A 15,315-nucleotide genomic window follows, 5' to 3' on the forward strand; every position below is an offset into this window, starting at 1 on the left:
GAGATTCACACTGCGGGGGGAGATTCACACTGTCAGCTTTTTTCACAATGGGGCTGTTTCACACTGGGGGGAGTTTCACACTGAGGGGGAGTTTCACACTGGGGGTGAGTTTCCCACTGGGGGTGAGTTTCCCACTCGGGGAGTTTCACAGAATCACAGAAATCACAGAAACCCCACAGTGCAGATAGAGGCCATTTCGGCCCATCGAGCCTGCACCGACACATATCCCACCCGATCCCCGTAACCCCTACACCAACACATGTCCCACCCTATCCCCGTAACCCCACGTATTTAATCCCCCTAACACTAAGGGTCAATTTTATCATAGCCAATCAACCTAACCCGCACATCTTTGGACTGTGGGAGGAAATCGGAGCACCCGGAGGAAACCCACGCAAACACGGGGAGAATGTGCAAACTCCACACAGACAGTCGCCCGAGGCCGGATTCGAACCTGGGTCCCTGGTGCCGTGAGGCAACAGTGCTAACCACTATGCCACCACACTGCGGGGAATTTCACACTGCGGGGAGTTTCACACTGGCGGGTAGTTTCACACTCAGGGAGTTTCACACTGCGGGGAGTTTCACACAGCGGGGAGTTTCACACTGCGGGGAGTTTCACACTGGGGGTGAGTTTCACACTGAGGGGGAGTTTCACACTGAGGGGGAGTTTCACACTGTGGGGGAGTTTCACACTGCGGGGAGTTTCACACTGAGGGGGAGTTTCACACTGTGGGGGAGTTTCACACTCGGGGAGTTGCACACTGTGGGGGGAGTTTCACACTCAGGGCGTTTCACACTGGAGGGAGTTTCACACTCGGGGAGTTTCACACTGGGGGGGAGTTTCACACTGCGGGGAGTTTCACACTGTGGGGAGTTTCACACTGCGGGGTGAGTTTCACACTGGGGGTGAGTATCACACTGGGGGAGTTTCACACTGAGGGGGGAGTTTCACACTGGGAGGGGAGTTTCACACTCGGGGAGTTTCACACAGGGTGAGTTTCACACTAGGGGTGAGTTTCACACTGGGGGGGCGAGTTTCACACTGGGGGGGAGTTTCACACTGGGGGGAGTTTCATACTGGGGGAGTTTCACACTGCGGGGAGTTTCCCACTTGGGGGGGAGTTTCATACCGGGGGAGTTTCACACTGTGGGGGAGTTTCACACTGGGGGGAGTTTGACACTCGGGAGGGAGTTTCACACTGCGAAGGCGTTCCACACTGGTGGTAGGGGAGTTTCACACTTTGGGGGAGTTTAATGCTGAGGGGGAATTTCACAATAGGGAGGAGTTTCACACTGGGAGGGAGTTTCACACTGCGGGGAGTTTCACACTGCGGGGAGTTTCACACTGCGGGGGCATTTCACATTGCGGGGGCGTTTCACCCCGGGGGGGAGTTTCACATGGGGGTAGTTTCACATTGGGGGAAGTTTCACACTGGGGGGAAGTTTCACACTGGAGGGGAGTTTCACACTGGGGGGAAGTTTCACATTGGGTAGGAGTTTCACACTGGGGGGCAGTTTCACACTGAGGGGGCGAGTTTCACACTGCGGGGAGTTTCACACTGCGGGGAGTTTCACACTGGGGGTGAGTTTCACACTGAGGGGGAGTTTCACACTGAGGGGGAGTTTCACACTGTGGGGGAGTTTCACACTGCGGGGAGTTTCACACTGAGGGGGAGTTTCACACTGTGGGGGAGTTTCACACTCGGGGAGTTGCACACTGTGGGGGGAGTTTCACACTCAGGGCGTTTCACACTGGAGGGAGTTTCACACTCGGGGAGTTTCACACTGGGGGGGAGTTTCACACTGCGGGGAGTTTCACACTGTGGGGAGTTTCACACTGCGGGGTGAGTTTCACACTGGGGGTGAGTATCACACTGGGGGAGTTTCACACTGAGGGGGGAGTTTCACACTGGGAGGGGAGTTTCACACTCGGGGAGTTTCACACAGGGTGAGTTTCACACTAGGGGTGAGTTTCACACTGGGGGGGCGAGTTTCACACTGGGGGGGAGTTTCACACTGGGGGGAGTTTCATACTGGGGGAGTTTCACACTGCGGGGAGTTTCCCACTTGGGGGGGAGTTTCATACCGGGGGAGTTTCACACTGTGGGGGAGTTTCACACTGGGGGGAGTTTGACACTCGGGAGGGAGTTTCACACTGCGAAGGCGTTCCACACTGGTGGTAGGGGAGTTTCACACTTTGGGGGAGTTTAATGCTGAGGGGGAATTTCACAATAGGGAGGAGTTTCACACTGGGAGGGAGTTTCACACTGCGGGGAGTTTCACACTGCGGGGAGTTTCACACTGCGGGGGCATTTCACATTGCGGGGGCGTTTCACCCCGGGGGGGAGTTTCACATGGGGGTAGTTTCACATTGGGGGAAGTTTCACACTGGGGGGAAGTTTCACACTGGAGGGGAGTTTCACACTGGGGGGAAGTTTCACATTGGGTAGGAGTTTCACACTGGGGGGCAGTTTCACACTGAGGGGGCGAGTTTCACACTGGGGGGAGTTTCACACTGGAGTGGAGTTTCACACTGGGGGGGGAGTTGCACACTGAGGGGGGGTGTTTCACACTGGGGGGAGTTTCACACTGGGGGGAGTTTCACACTGGGGAGGAGTTTCACACTGGGGGGGAGTTTCAGTGGAGTTTCACACTGAGGGGGTGTTTCACACTGAGGGGAGTTTCACACTGCGGGGAGTTTCACACTGAGGGCGTGTTTCAGACTGGGGGGTGTTTCACCCTGGGGGGAGTTTCACACTGGGGGGGTGTTTCACACTGGGGGGGAGTTTCACACTGAGGGGCAGTTTCTCACTGGGTGGAGAGTCACACTGCGGGGGGAGATTCACACTGGCAGCTTTTTTCTCAATGGGGCTGTTTCACACTGGGGGGACTTTCACACTGAGGGGGAGTTTCACACTGGGGGTGAGTTTCCCACTGGGGGTGAATTTCACACTATGGGAATTTCACACTGCGGGGAATTTCACACTGCGGGGAATTTCACACTGGCGGGGAGTTTCACACTCAGGGAGTTTCACACTGCGGGGAGTTTCACACTGGGGGAGTTGCACACTGTGGGGGGAGTTTCACACTTGAGGGGGAGTTTCACACTGTGGGGGAGTTTCACATTCGGGGAGTTGCACACTGTGGGGGGAGTTTCACACTCGGGGCGTTTCACACTGGGGGGAGTTTCACACTCGGGGAGTTTCACACTGTGGGGGAGTTTCACACTGCGGGGAGTTTCACACTGTGGGGAGTTTCACACTGCGGGGGGGAGTTTCACACTGGGGGTGAGTATCACACTGGGGGAGTTTCACACTGCGGGGAGTTTCACACTGTGGGGAGTTTCACACTGCGGGGTGAGTTTCACACTGGGGGTGAGTATCACACTGGGGGAGTTTCACACTGAGCGGGGAGTTGCACACTGGGAGGGGAGTTTCACACTCGGGGCGTTTCACACAGGGTGAGTTTCACACTCGGGGTGAGTTTCACACTGGGGGGGCGAGTTTCACACGGGGGGGGAATTTCACACTGAGGGGGAGTTTCACACTGGGGGAGTTTCACACTGGGGGGATTTTCAAACTTGAGGGGGAGTTTCATACCGTGGGAGTTTCACACTGTGGGGGAGTTTCACTCTGGGGGGAGATTCACACTCGGGAGGGAGTTTCACACTGCGAGGGCGTTCCACACTGGGGGGTGGAGAGTTTCACACTGGGGGGGAGTTTCATGCTGGGGGGGAATTTCACAATAGGGAGGAGTTTCATACTGGGGGGGTGTTTCACACAGGGGGGAGTTTCACACGGAGGGGAGATTCACACTCGGGGGAAGTTTCACAATGGGGGGAAGTTTCACACTGGAGGGGAGTTTCACACTGGGGTGGAGTTTCACACTGGTGGGGAGATTCACACTGGGGGGAGTTTCACACTCATGGGTGTTTCACACTGGGGGGAGTTTCACACTGAGGGTTGTTTCACACTGGAGGGGAGTTTCACACTGGAGGGGAGTTTCACACTGGGGGGGAGTTTCACACTGCAGGGAGTTTCACCTGGGGGCAGTTTCACACTGGGGGGGAGTTTCACCTGGGGGGAGTTTCACACTGGAGGGGAGTTTCACACTGGTGGGCAGTTTCACACTGCAGGGAGTTTCACTCTGAGGGGGATTTTCACACTGAGGGGGAGTTTCACATTGTGGGGGAGTTTCACACTCGGGGAGTTGAACACTGGGGGGGAGTTTCACACTCGGGGCATTTCACACTGGGGGAAGTTTCACACTCGGGGAGTTTCACACTGGGGGAGTTTCACACTGAGGGGGGAGTTTCACACTGGGAGGTGAGTTTCACACTCGGGGAGTTTCACACAGGGTGTGTTTCACACTAGGGGGGAGCTTCACACTGAGGGGGCGAGTTTCACACTGGGGGGAGTTTCACACTGGGGTGGAGTTTCACACTGGCGGGGAGTTGCACACTGTGGGGGGAGTTTCACACTGGGGGGAGTTTCACACTGGGGGGAGTTTCACACTTGGGGGGAGTTTCACACTGAGTGGAGTTTCACACAGGGAGGGAGTTTCACACTGGGGGGTAGTTTCACACTGGAGTGAGTTTCACACGGGTGGTATTTCACACTGGGGGGAGTTTCACACTGTGGGGGAGTTTCACACTGGGGGGAGTTTCACACGGGGGGGAGATTCACACTGAGGGGGAGTTTCACACTGGGGGTGAGTTTCCCACTGGGGGTGAGTTTCACACTCGGGGAGTTTCACACTGCGGGGAATTTCACACTGCGGGGAGTTTCACACTGGCGGAGAGTTTCACACTTAGGGAGTTTCACACTGCGGGGAGTTTCACACAGCGGTGAGTTTCACACTGCGGGGAGTTTCACACTGGGGGTGAGTTTCACACTGAGGGTGAGTTTCACACTGTGGGGGAGTTTCACACTCGGGGAGTTGCACACTGTGGGGGGAGTTTCACACTCGGGGAGTTTCACACTGGGGGGAGTTTCACACTCGGGGAGTTTCACACTGGTGGGGAGTTTCACACTGCGGGGAGTTTCACACTGTGGGGAGTTTCACACTGCGGGGTGAGTTTCACACTGGGGGTGAGTATCACACTGGGGGAGTTTCACACTGAGGGGGGAGTTTCACACTGGGAGGGGAGTTTCACACACGGGGAGTTTCACACAGGGTGAGTTTCACACTCGGGGTGAGTTTCACACTGTGGGGGCGAGTTTCACACGGGGGGGAGATTCACACTGTGGGGGGATTTCACACTGGGGGGAGTTTCACACTGGGGCGAGTTTCATACTTGGGAGGGAGTTTCATACCAGGGGAGTTTCACACTGCGGGGAGATTCTCACTTGTGTGGGAGTTTCATACCGGGGGAGTTTCACACTGTGGGGGAGTTTCACACTGGGGGGAGTTTCACACTCGGGAGGGAGTTTCACACTGCGAGGGCATTCCACACTGGGGGTTGGGGAGTTTCACACTGGGGGGGAGTTTAATGCTGGGGGGGAATTTCACAATAGGGAGGAGTTTCACACTGGGAGGGAGTTTCACACTGCGGGGAGTTTCACACTGCGGGGGCGTTTCACACTGCGGGGGCGTTTCACACTGGGGGGTAGTTTCACATGGGGGTAGTTTCACACTGGGACGAGTTTCACACTGGGGGGAAGTTTCACACTGGAGGGGAGTTTCACACTGGGGGGAAGTTTCACATTGGGTAGGAGTTTCACACTGGGGGGGAGCTTCACACTGAGGGGGCGAGTTTCACACTGGGGGGAGTTTCACACTGGGGTGGAGTTTCACGCTGGGGGGGGAGTTGCACACTGGGGGGAAGTTTCACACTGGAGGGGAGTTTCACACTGGGGGGAAGTTTCACACTGGGGGGGAGCTTCACACTGAGGGGGCGAGTTTCACACTGGGGGGAGTTTCACACTGGGGTGGAGTTTCACGCTGGGGGGGCAGTTGCACACTGGGGGGGGAGTTTCACACGGGGGGGAGTTTCACACTGAGGGTGAGTATCACACTGGGGGGAGTTTCACACTGAGGGTGAGTATCACACGGGGGGGAGTTTCACACTGAGGGTGAGTATCACACGGGCGGGAGTTTCACACTGAGGGTGAGTATCACACGGGGGGGAGTTTCACACTGAGGGTGAGTATCACACGGGGGGGAGTTTCACACTGAGGGTGAGTATCACACTGGGGGGAGTTTCACACTGGAGGGAGTTTCACACTGGAGGGTGTTTCACACTGGGTGGGTGTTTCACACTGGGGGAGTTTCACACTGGGGAGGAGTTTCACACTGCGGGGAAGTTTCACACTGGGGTGGAGTTTCACACTGAGGGGGAGATTCACACTGGGGTGGTGTTTCACACTGGGCGGAGTTTCACACTGGGGGTAGTTTCACACTGGGGGGGAGTTTCACACTGGTGTGGTGTTTCACACTGAGGGGGAGTTTCACACTGGGGGTAGTTTCACACTGGGGGCGAGTTTCACACTCGGGGAGTTTCACACTGGGGGGTGTTTCACACTGAGGGGGAGTTTCACTCTCGGGGAGGTTCACACTGGGGGGGTAGTTTCACACTGCGGGGAGTTTCACACTGCGGGGGGTTTCACACTGCGGGGTGAGTTTCACGCTGCGGGTTGAGTTTCACACTGAGGGGGTGTTTCACACTGCGAGGTGAGTTTCACATGAGGGGGAGTTTCACACTGAGGGGCGAGTTTCACACTGGGGGTTTGAGTTTCACACTGGGGTCGAGTTTCACACTGCGGGGGATTTTCACACTGAGGGGGAGTTTCACAATGAGGGGGAGTTTCACACTGGGGGGGAGTTTCACACTGGGAGGGAGTTTCACACTGGGGGGAGTTTCACACTGGGAGGGAGTTTCACACTGGGGGGGAGTTTCACACTGGGGGGAGATTCACACTGGGGGGAGTTTCACACTGCGGGGAGTTTCACACTGGTGGAAGTTTCACACTGAGGGGAGTTTTACACGGGAGGGGTGTTTCACACGGGGGGGAGTTTCACACTGGGGGGAGTTTCACACTGGAGGGTGTTTCACACTGGGGGGAGTTTCACACTTGGGGCGTTTTTCACACTGGGGGGGAGTTTCACACTTGGGGGGAGTTTCATACTGAGGGGCAGTTTCTCACTGGGTGGAGATTCACACTGCAGGGGGAGATTCACACTGGCTGGGTTTTTCACATGGGGGCTGTTTCACAATGAGGGGGAGTTTCACAGTGGGGGTGAGTTTCACATTCAGGGAATTTCACACTGCGGGAAGTTTCACACTGGGGGGGGAGTTTCACACTCGGGGAGTTTCACACTGCGGGGAGTTTCACACTGGGGGAGTTTCACACTGCGGGGAGTTTCACACTGGGGGTAAGTTTCACACTGAGGGGGAGTTTCACACTGGGGGGGAGTTTCACACTGGGGGGGAGTTTCACACTGGGGAGGAGTTTCACACTCGGGGAGTTTCACACTGGGGGAGAATTTCACACTCGGGGAGTTGCACACTGGGGGGGAGTTTCACACTCGGGGAGTTTCACACTGGGGGTGTGTTTCACACTCGGGGAGTTTCACACTGGGGGGGAGATTCACACTGCAGTGAGTTTCGCACGGCGGGGAGTTTCGCACTGCGAGGTGAGTTTCACAATGGGGGTGAGTTTCACACTGAGGGTGAGTTTCACACTGAGGGGTGAGTTTCACATGAGGGAGGAGTTTCACACTGGGGGGGAGTTTCACACTCAGGGAGTTTCACACGGGGTGAGTTTCACACTAGGGGTGAGTTTCACACTGGGGGGCGAGTATCACACGGGGGGGAGTTTCACACAGTGGGGGAATTTCACACTGGGGGGAGTTTCACACTGACGGGGAGTTTCACACTGGGGGGAGTTTCACACTGGGGGGATTTTCACACTTGGGGGGGAGTTTCATACCGTGGGAGTTTCACACTGTGGGGGAGTTTCACTCTGGGGGGAGATTCACACTCGGGAGGGAGTTTCACACTGCGAGGGCGTTCCACACTGGGGGGTGGGGAGTTTCACACTGCGAGGGCGTTTAATGCTGGGGGGGAATTTCACAATAGGGAGGAGTTTCATACTGGGGGGTGTTTCACACAGGGGGGAGTTTCACACGGAGGGGAGATTCACACTCGGGGGAAGTTTCACAATGGGGGGAAGTTTCACACTGGAGGGGAGTTTCACACTGGGGTGGAGTTTCACACTGGGAGGGAGATTCACACTGGGGGGAGTTTCACACTCGTGGGAGTTTCACACTGTGGGGAGTTTCACACTGAGGGTAGTTTCACACTGGGGGGGAGTTTCACACTGCAGGGAGTTTCACCTGGGGGCAGTTTCACAGTGGGTGGGAGTTTCACCTGGGGGGAGTTTCACACTGGAGGGGAGTTTCACACTGGGGGGGAGTTTCACACTGCAGGGAGTTTCACTCTGATGGGGATTTTCACACTGAGGGGAAGTTTCACACTGTGGGGGAGTTTCACACTCGGGGAGTTGCACACTGGGGGGCAGTTTCACACTTGGGGCGTTTCACACTGGGGTGAGTTTCACACTTGGGGAGTTTCACACTGGGGGGAGTTTCACACTGCGGGGAGTTTCACACTGTGGGGCGTTTCACACTGCGGGGTGAGTTTCACACTGGGGGTGAGTTTCACACTGGGGGAGTTTCACACTGAGGGGAGTTTCACACTTGGGGGGAGTTTCACACTGAGAGGAGTTTCACACTGAGTGGAGTTTCACACAGGGAGGGAGTTTCACACTGGGGGGTAGTTTCACACTGGAGTGAGTTTCACACGGGGGGTATTTCACACGGGGGGGAGATTCACACTGGGGGTGAGTTTCACACTGGGGTGGAGTTTGCCGCTGGGGTGGAGTTTCACACTGAGGGGGAGTTTCACACTGACGGGGAGCTTCACACTTGAGGGGGAGTTTCACACTGGGGGGGAGTTTCACACTGGGGGGGACTTTCACTGAGGGGGGCTTGTTTCAAACTTTGGAGTGTTTCACACTGGAGGGGCGAGTTTCACACTGAGGAGGAGTTTCACATGGGGGGAGTTTCACACTGAGGGGATGTTTCACACTGGGGAGGCGATTCACACTGGGGGTGGAGTTTCACACTGGTGGGGGAGTTTCCACACTGGGGGTGAATTTCACACTGAGGGGGCGAGTTTCACACTGAGGGGTGAGTTGCACACGGGGCGGAGTTTCACACTGGGCTGGAGTTTCACACTTGGGATGAGTTTCACACTTGGGGGAGTCTCACACTGGGGGGAGTTTCACGCTGTGGGGGATTTTCATTCTGGGGAAAGCTTCACACTGGGGGGAGTTTCACACTTTGCGGGGAGTTTCTTCCGGGGGAGTTTCACACTGTGGGGGAGTTTCACACTGGGGTGAGTTTCACACTCGTGAGGGAGTTTCACACTGCGAGGGCGTTCCACACTGGGGGGTGGAGTGTTTCACACTGGGGGGGAGTTTCATGCTGGGGGGGAATTTCACAATAGGGAGGAGTTTGACACTGGGGGTGAGCTTCACACTGAGGTGGCGAGTTTCACACTGGGGGGAGTTTCACACTGGGGGGGAGTTTCACACTGGCGGGGAGTTTCATACTGAGGGGCAGTTTGGAGATTCACACTGCGGGGGGAGATTCAGACTGGCTGCGTTTTTCACATGGGGGCTGTTTCACACTGCGGGGACTTTCACACTGTGGGGGAGTTTCACACTCGGGGAGTTTCACACTGCGGGGAGTTTCACACTGGGGGAGATTCACACTGCGGGGAGTTTCACACTGGGGGTGAGTTTCACACTGAGGGGGAGTTTCACACTTCGGGCGAGTTTCACACTGGGGGTGAGTTTCACACTGGGGGTGTTTCACATTGGGAGGGAGTTTCACACTGGGGGTAGTTTCACACTGCGGGGGAGTTTCACACTCGGGGAGTTTCACACTGGGGGGGAGTTTCACACTCGGGGAGTTTCGCACTGGGGGGGTAGTTTCACACTGCGGGCAGTTTCGCACTGCGGGGAGTTTCACACTGCGGGCTGATTTTCACACTGTGGGGGTGTGGTGATTATTCTTGATTTATAAGAAGCATTGTAATTGGTTGCCTGTTTTCCTGCCTTGAGATATATGCTGTAAACTTATTGGTTAGTTGCTTCCATGTGACCTGTGGTGGCCATCTTAAATTCAGTTCTCTACAGTTTGGTTGAGACTGGGTGCTTCACATGTACTGTTGGTTTTTTAAGGTTAATAAAACCTAGCTTTTGAAAGGCAAGCTACTCTTTATTTCAGGGGGGAGTTTCACACTCGGGGATTTTCACACGGGGTGAGTTTCACACTAGGGGTGAGTTTCACACTGGGGGGAGAGTTTCACACTGTGGGGGAGTTTCACACTGGGGGGAATTTCACACTCTGGGGGAGTTTCACACTGGGGGGGAGATTCACACTGGGGGGAGTTTCACACTGGGGGGAGTTTCACACCTGGGGGGAGTTTCACACTTTGGGGGAGTTTCACACTGCGGGGGAGTTTCACACTGGGGGGGAGTTTCACACGGGCGGAGTTTCACACTGAGGGGAGTTTCACACCGGAGGGGAGTTTCACACTGGAGGGGAGTTTCACACGGGGGGAGTTTCACACTGCGGGGAGTTTCACACTGAGGGGGAGTTTCAGACTGGGGGATGTTTCACCCTTGGGGGAGTTTCACACTGGGGGGGTGTTTCACACTGGGGGGGAGTTTCACACTGAGGGGCAGTTTCTCACCAGGTGGAGATTCACACTGCGGGGGGAGATTCACACTGGCTGGTTTTTTCACAATGGGGCTGTTTCACACTGGGGGGAGTTTCACACTGAGGGGGAGTTTCACACTGGGGGTGAGTTTCCCACTGGGGGTGAGTTTCACACTCGGGAATTTCACACTGCGGGGAATTTCACACTGCGGGGAGTTTCACACTGGCGGGGAGTTTCACACTCAGGGAGTTTCACACTGCGGGGAGTTTCACACGGCGGGGAGTTTCACACTGCGGGGTGTTTCACACTGGGGGTGAGTTTCACACTGACGGGGAGTTTCACACTGAGGGGGAGTTTCACACTGTGGGGGAGTTTCACACTCGGGAGTTGCATACTGTGGGGGGAGTTTCACACTCGGGGCATTTCACACTGGGGGGAGTTTCACACTCGGGGAGTTTCACACTGGGGGGAGTTTCACACTGCGGGGAGTTGCACACTGTGGGGAGTTTCACACTGCGGGGTGAGTTTCACATTGGGGGTGAGTATCACACTGGGGGATTTTCACACTGAGGGGGGAGTTTCACACTGGGAGGGGAGTTTCACACTCGAGGAGTTTCACACAGGGTGAGCTTCACACTAGGGGTGAGTTTCACACGGGGGGGCGAGTTCACACTGGGTGGAGTTTCATACTTGGGGTGGGAGTTTCATACCAGGGGAGTTTCACACTGCGGGGAGTTTCCCACTTGGGGGGGGAGTTTCATACCGGGGGAGTTTCACACTGTGGGGGAGTTTCACACTGGGGGGAGTTTCACACTGGAGGGGAGTTTCACACTGGCGGGAAGTTTCACATTGGGTAGGAGTTTCACACTGGAGGGGTAGCTTCACACTGAGGGGGCGAGTTTCACACTGGGGGGAGTTTCACACTGGAGTGGAGTTTCACACTGAGGGGGGAGTTGCACACTGAGGGGGGGATATTCACACTGGGGGGACTTTCACACTGGGGGGAGTTTCACACTGAGAGGAGTTTCACACTGAGGGGATTTTCACACTGAGGGTGAGTCTCACACTGGGGGTGTTTCACCCTGGAGGGAGTTTCACACTGGAGGGTGTTTCACACTGGGTGGGTGTTTCACACTGGGGGGAGTTTCACACTGGGGAGGAGTTTCACACTGGGGGGGAGTATCAGTGCTGTTTCACACTGAGGGGGAGTTTCACACTGAGGGGAGTTTCACACAGGAGGGGAGATTCACACTGGAGGGGAGTTTCACACTGGGGGGGAGTTTCACACTGAGGGGGAGTTTCAGACTGGGGGGGAGTTTCACCCTGGGGGGAGTTTCACACTGGGGGGGTGTTTCACACTGGGGGGAATTTCACACTGATGGGCAGTTTCTCACTGGGTGGAGATTCACACTGCGGGGGGAGATTCACACTGGCAGCTTTTTTCACAATGGGGCTGTTTCACACTGGGGGGAGTTTCACACTGAGGGGGAGTTTCGCACTGGGGGTGAGTATCCCACTGGGGTTGAGTTTCCCACTCGGGGAGTTTCACACTGCGGGGAATTTCAAACTGCGGGGAGTTTCACACTGGCGGGGAGTTTCACACTCAGGGAGTTTCACACTGCGGGGAGTTTCACACAGCGGGGAGTTTCACACTGCGGGGAGTTTCACACTGGGGGTGAGTTTCACACTGAGGGGGAGTTTCACACTGAGGGGGAGATTCACACTGTGGGGGAGTTTCACACTCGGGGCGTTTCACACTGGGGGGAGTTTCACACTCGGGGAGTTTCACACTGGGGGGGAGTTTCACACTGCGGGGAGTTTCACACTGTGGGGAGTTTCACACTGCGGGGTGAGTTTCACACTGGGGGTGAGTATCACACTGGGGGAGTTTCACACTGAGGGGGGAGTTTCACACTGGGAGGGGAGTTTCACACTCGGGGAGTTTCACACAGGGTGAGTTTCACACTAGGGGTGAGTTTCACACTGGGGGGGCAAGTTTCACACTGGGGGGGAGTTTCACACTGGGGGGAATTTCACACTGGGGGGAGTTTCACACTGGGGGGAGTTTCATACTTAGGGTGGGAGTTTCATACCGGGGGAGTTTCACACTGCGGGGAGTTTCCCACTTGGGGGGGAGTTTCATACCGGGGGAGTTTCACACTGTGGGGGACTTTCACACTGGGGGGAGTTTCACACTCGGGAGGGAGTTTCACACTGCGAAGGCGTTCCACACTGGGGGTAGGGGAGTTTCACACTGGGGGGGAGTTTAATGCTGAGGGGGAATTTCACAATAGGGAGGAGTTTCACACTGGGAGGGAGTTTCACACTGCGGGGAGTTTCACACTGCGGGGAGTTTCACACTGCGGGGGCGTTTCACCCCGGGGGGAAGTTTCACATGGGGGTAGTTTCACACTGGGGGGAGTTTCACACTGGGGGGTAGTTTCACACTGGAGTGGAGTTTCACACTGGGGGGGGAGTTGCACACTGAGGGGGGGAGTTTCACACTGGGGGGAGTTTCACACTGGGGGGAGTTTCACACTGAGAGGAGTTTCTCACTGAGGGGAGTTTCACACTCGGCGGGGGAGTTTCACATGAGGGGTAGTTTCACACTGAGGGTGAGTATCACACTGGGGGGAGTTTCACACTGGAGGGAGTTTCACACTGGAGGGTGTTTCACACTGGGTGGGTGTTTCACACTGGGGGGAGTTTCACACTGGGGGGAGTTTCACACTGGGGAGAAGTTTCACACTGGGGGGGAGTTTCAGTGGAGTTTCACACTGAGGGGGTGTTTCACACTGAGGGGAGTTTCACACTGGAGGGGAGTTTCACACTGGAGGGGAGTTTCACATTGCGGGGGAGTTTAACACTGCGGGGAGTTTCACACTGAGGGGGAGTTTCAGACTGGGGGGAGTTTCAGCCTGGTGGGAGTTTCACACTGGGGGGGTGTTTCACACTTGGGGGGAGTTTCACACTGAGGGGCAGTTTCTCACTGGGTGGAGATTCACACTGCGGGGGGAGATTCACACTGGCAGCTTTTTTCACAATGGGGCTGTTTCACACTGGGGGGTGTTTCACACTGAGGGGGAGTTTCACACTGGGGGTGAGTTTCCCACTGGGGGTGAGTTTCACACTCGGGGAGTTTCACACTGCGGGGAATTTCACACTGCGGGGAATTTCACACTGGCGGGGAGTTTCATACTCAGGGAGTTTCACACTGCGGGGAGTTTCACACGGCGGGGAGTTTCACACTGCGGGGAGTTTCACACTGGGGGTGAGTTTCACACTGAGGGGGAGTTTCACACTGAGGGGGAGTTTCACGCTGTGGGGGAGTTTCACACTCGGGGAGTGGCACACTGTGGGGGGAGTTTCACACTCGGGGCGTTTCACACTGGGGGAGTTTCACACTCGGGGAGTTTCACACTGGGGGGGAGTTTCACACTGCGGGGAGTTTCACACTGTGGGGTGTTTCACACTGCGGGGTGAGTTTCACACTGGGGGTGAGTATCACACTGGGGGAGTTTCACACTGAGCGGGGAGTTTCACACTGGGAGGGGAGTTTCACACTCGGGGCGTTTCACACTGGGGGAGTTTCACACTCGGGGAGTTTCACACTGGGGGGGAGTTTCACACTGCGGGGAGTTTCACACTGTGGGGTGTTTCACACTGCGGGGTGAGTTTCACACTGGGGGTGAGTATCACACTGGGGGAGTTTCACACTGAGCGGGGAGTTTCACACTGGGAGGGGAGTTTCACACTCGGGGAGTTTCACACAGGGTGAGTTTCACACTCGGAGTGAGTTTCACACTGGGGGTCGAGTTTCACACGGGGGGGAGTTTCACACTGGGGGGGAATTTCACACTGCGGGGTGGTTCACACTGGGGGGAGTTTCATACTTGGGGGGTGTTTCATACCGGGGGAGTTTCACACTGGGGGTAGTTTCCCACTTGGGGGGGAGTTTCATACCGGGGGTGTTTCACACTGTGGGGAGTTTCAAACTGGGGAGAGTTTCACACTCGGGAGGGAGTTTCACACTGCGAGGGCGTTCCACACTGGGGGTTGGGGAGTTTCACACTGCGGGGGGAGTTTAATGCTGTGGGGAATTTCACAATAGGGAGGAGTTTCACACTTGGAGGGAGTTTCACACTACGGGGAGTTTCACACTGCGGGGAGTTTCACACTGCGGGGGCGTTTCACACTACGGGGGCGTTTCACACTGGGGGGGAGTTTCACATGGGGGTAGTTTCACACTGGGGGGAGTTTCACACTGGGGGGAAGTTTCACACTGGAGGGGAGTTTCACACTGGGGGGAAGTTTCACACTGGAGGGGAGTTTCACACTGGGGGGAAGTTTCACACTGGAGGGGAGTTTCACACTGGGGGGAGTTTCACATGGGGGTAGTTTCACACTGGGGGGAGTTTCACACAGGGGGGAAGTTTCACACTGGAGGGGAGTTTCACACAGGGGGGAAGTTTCACACTGGGTGGGGAGTTGCACACTGGGGGGGGAGTTTCACACTGGGGGGAATTTCACACTGGGGGGAGTTTCACACTAGGGTGGAGTTTCACACTGAGAGGAGTTTC

This window comes from Somniosus microcephalus, chromosome 8 (assembly GCF_052327205.1).
Source record: "Somniosus microcephalus isolate GS21.2 chromosome 8, FLI_Smic_1.0, whole genome shotgun sequence".
Classification (NCBI taxonomy): domain Eukaryota; kingdom Metazoa; phylum Chordata; class Chondrichthyes; order Squaliformes; family Somniosidae; genus Somniosus; species Somniosus microcephalus.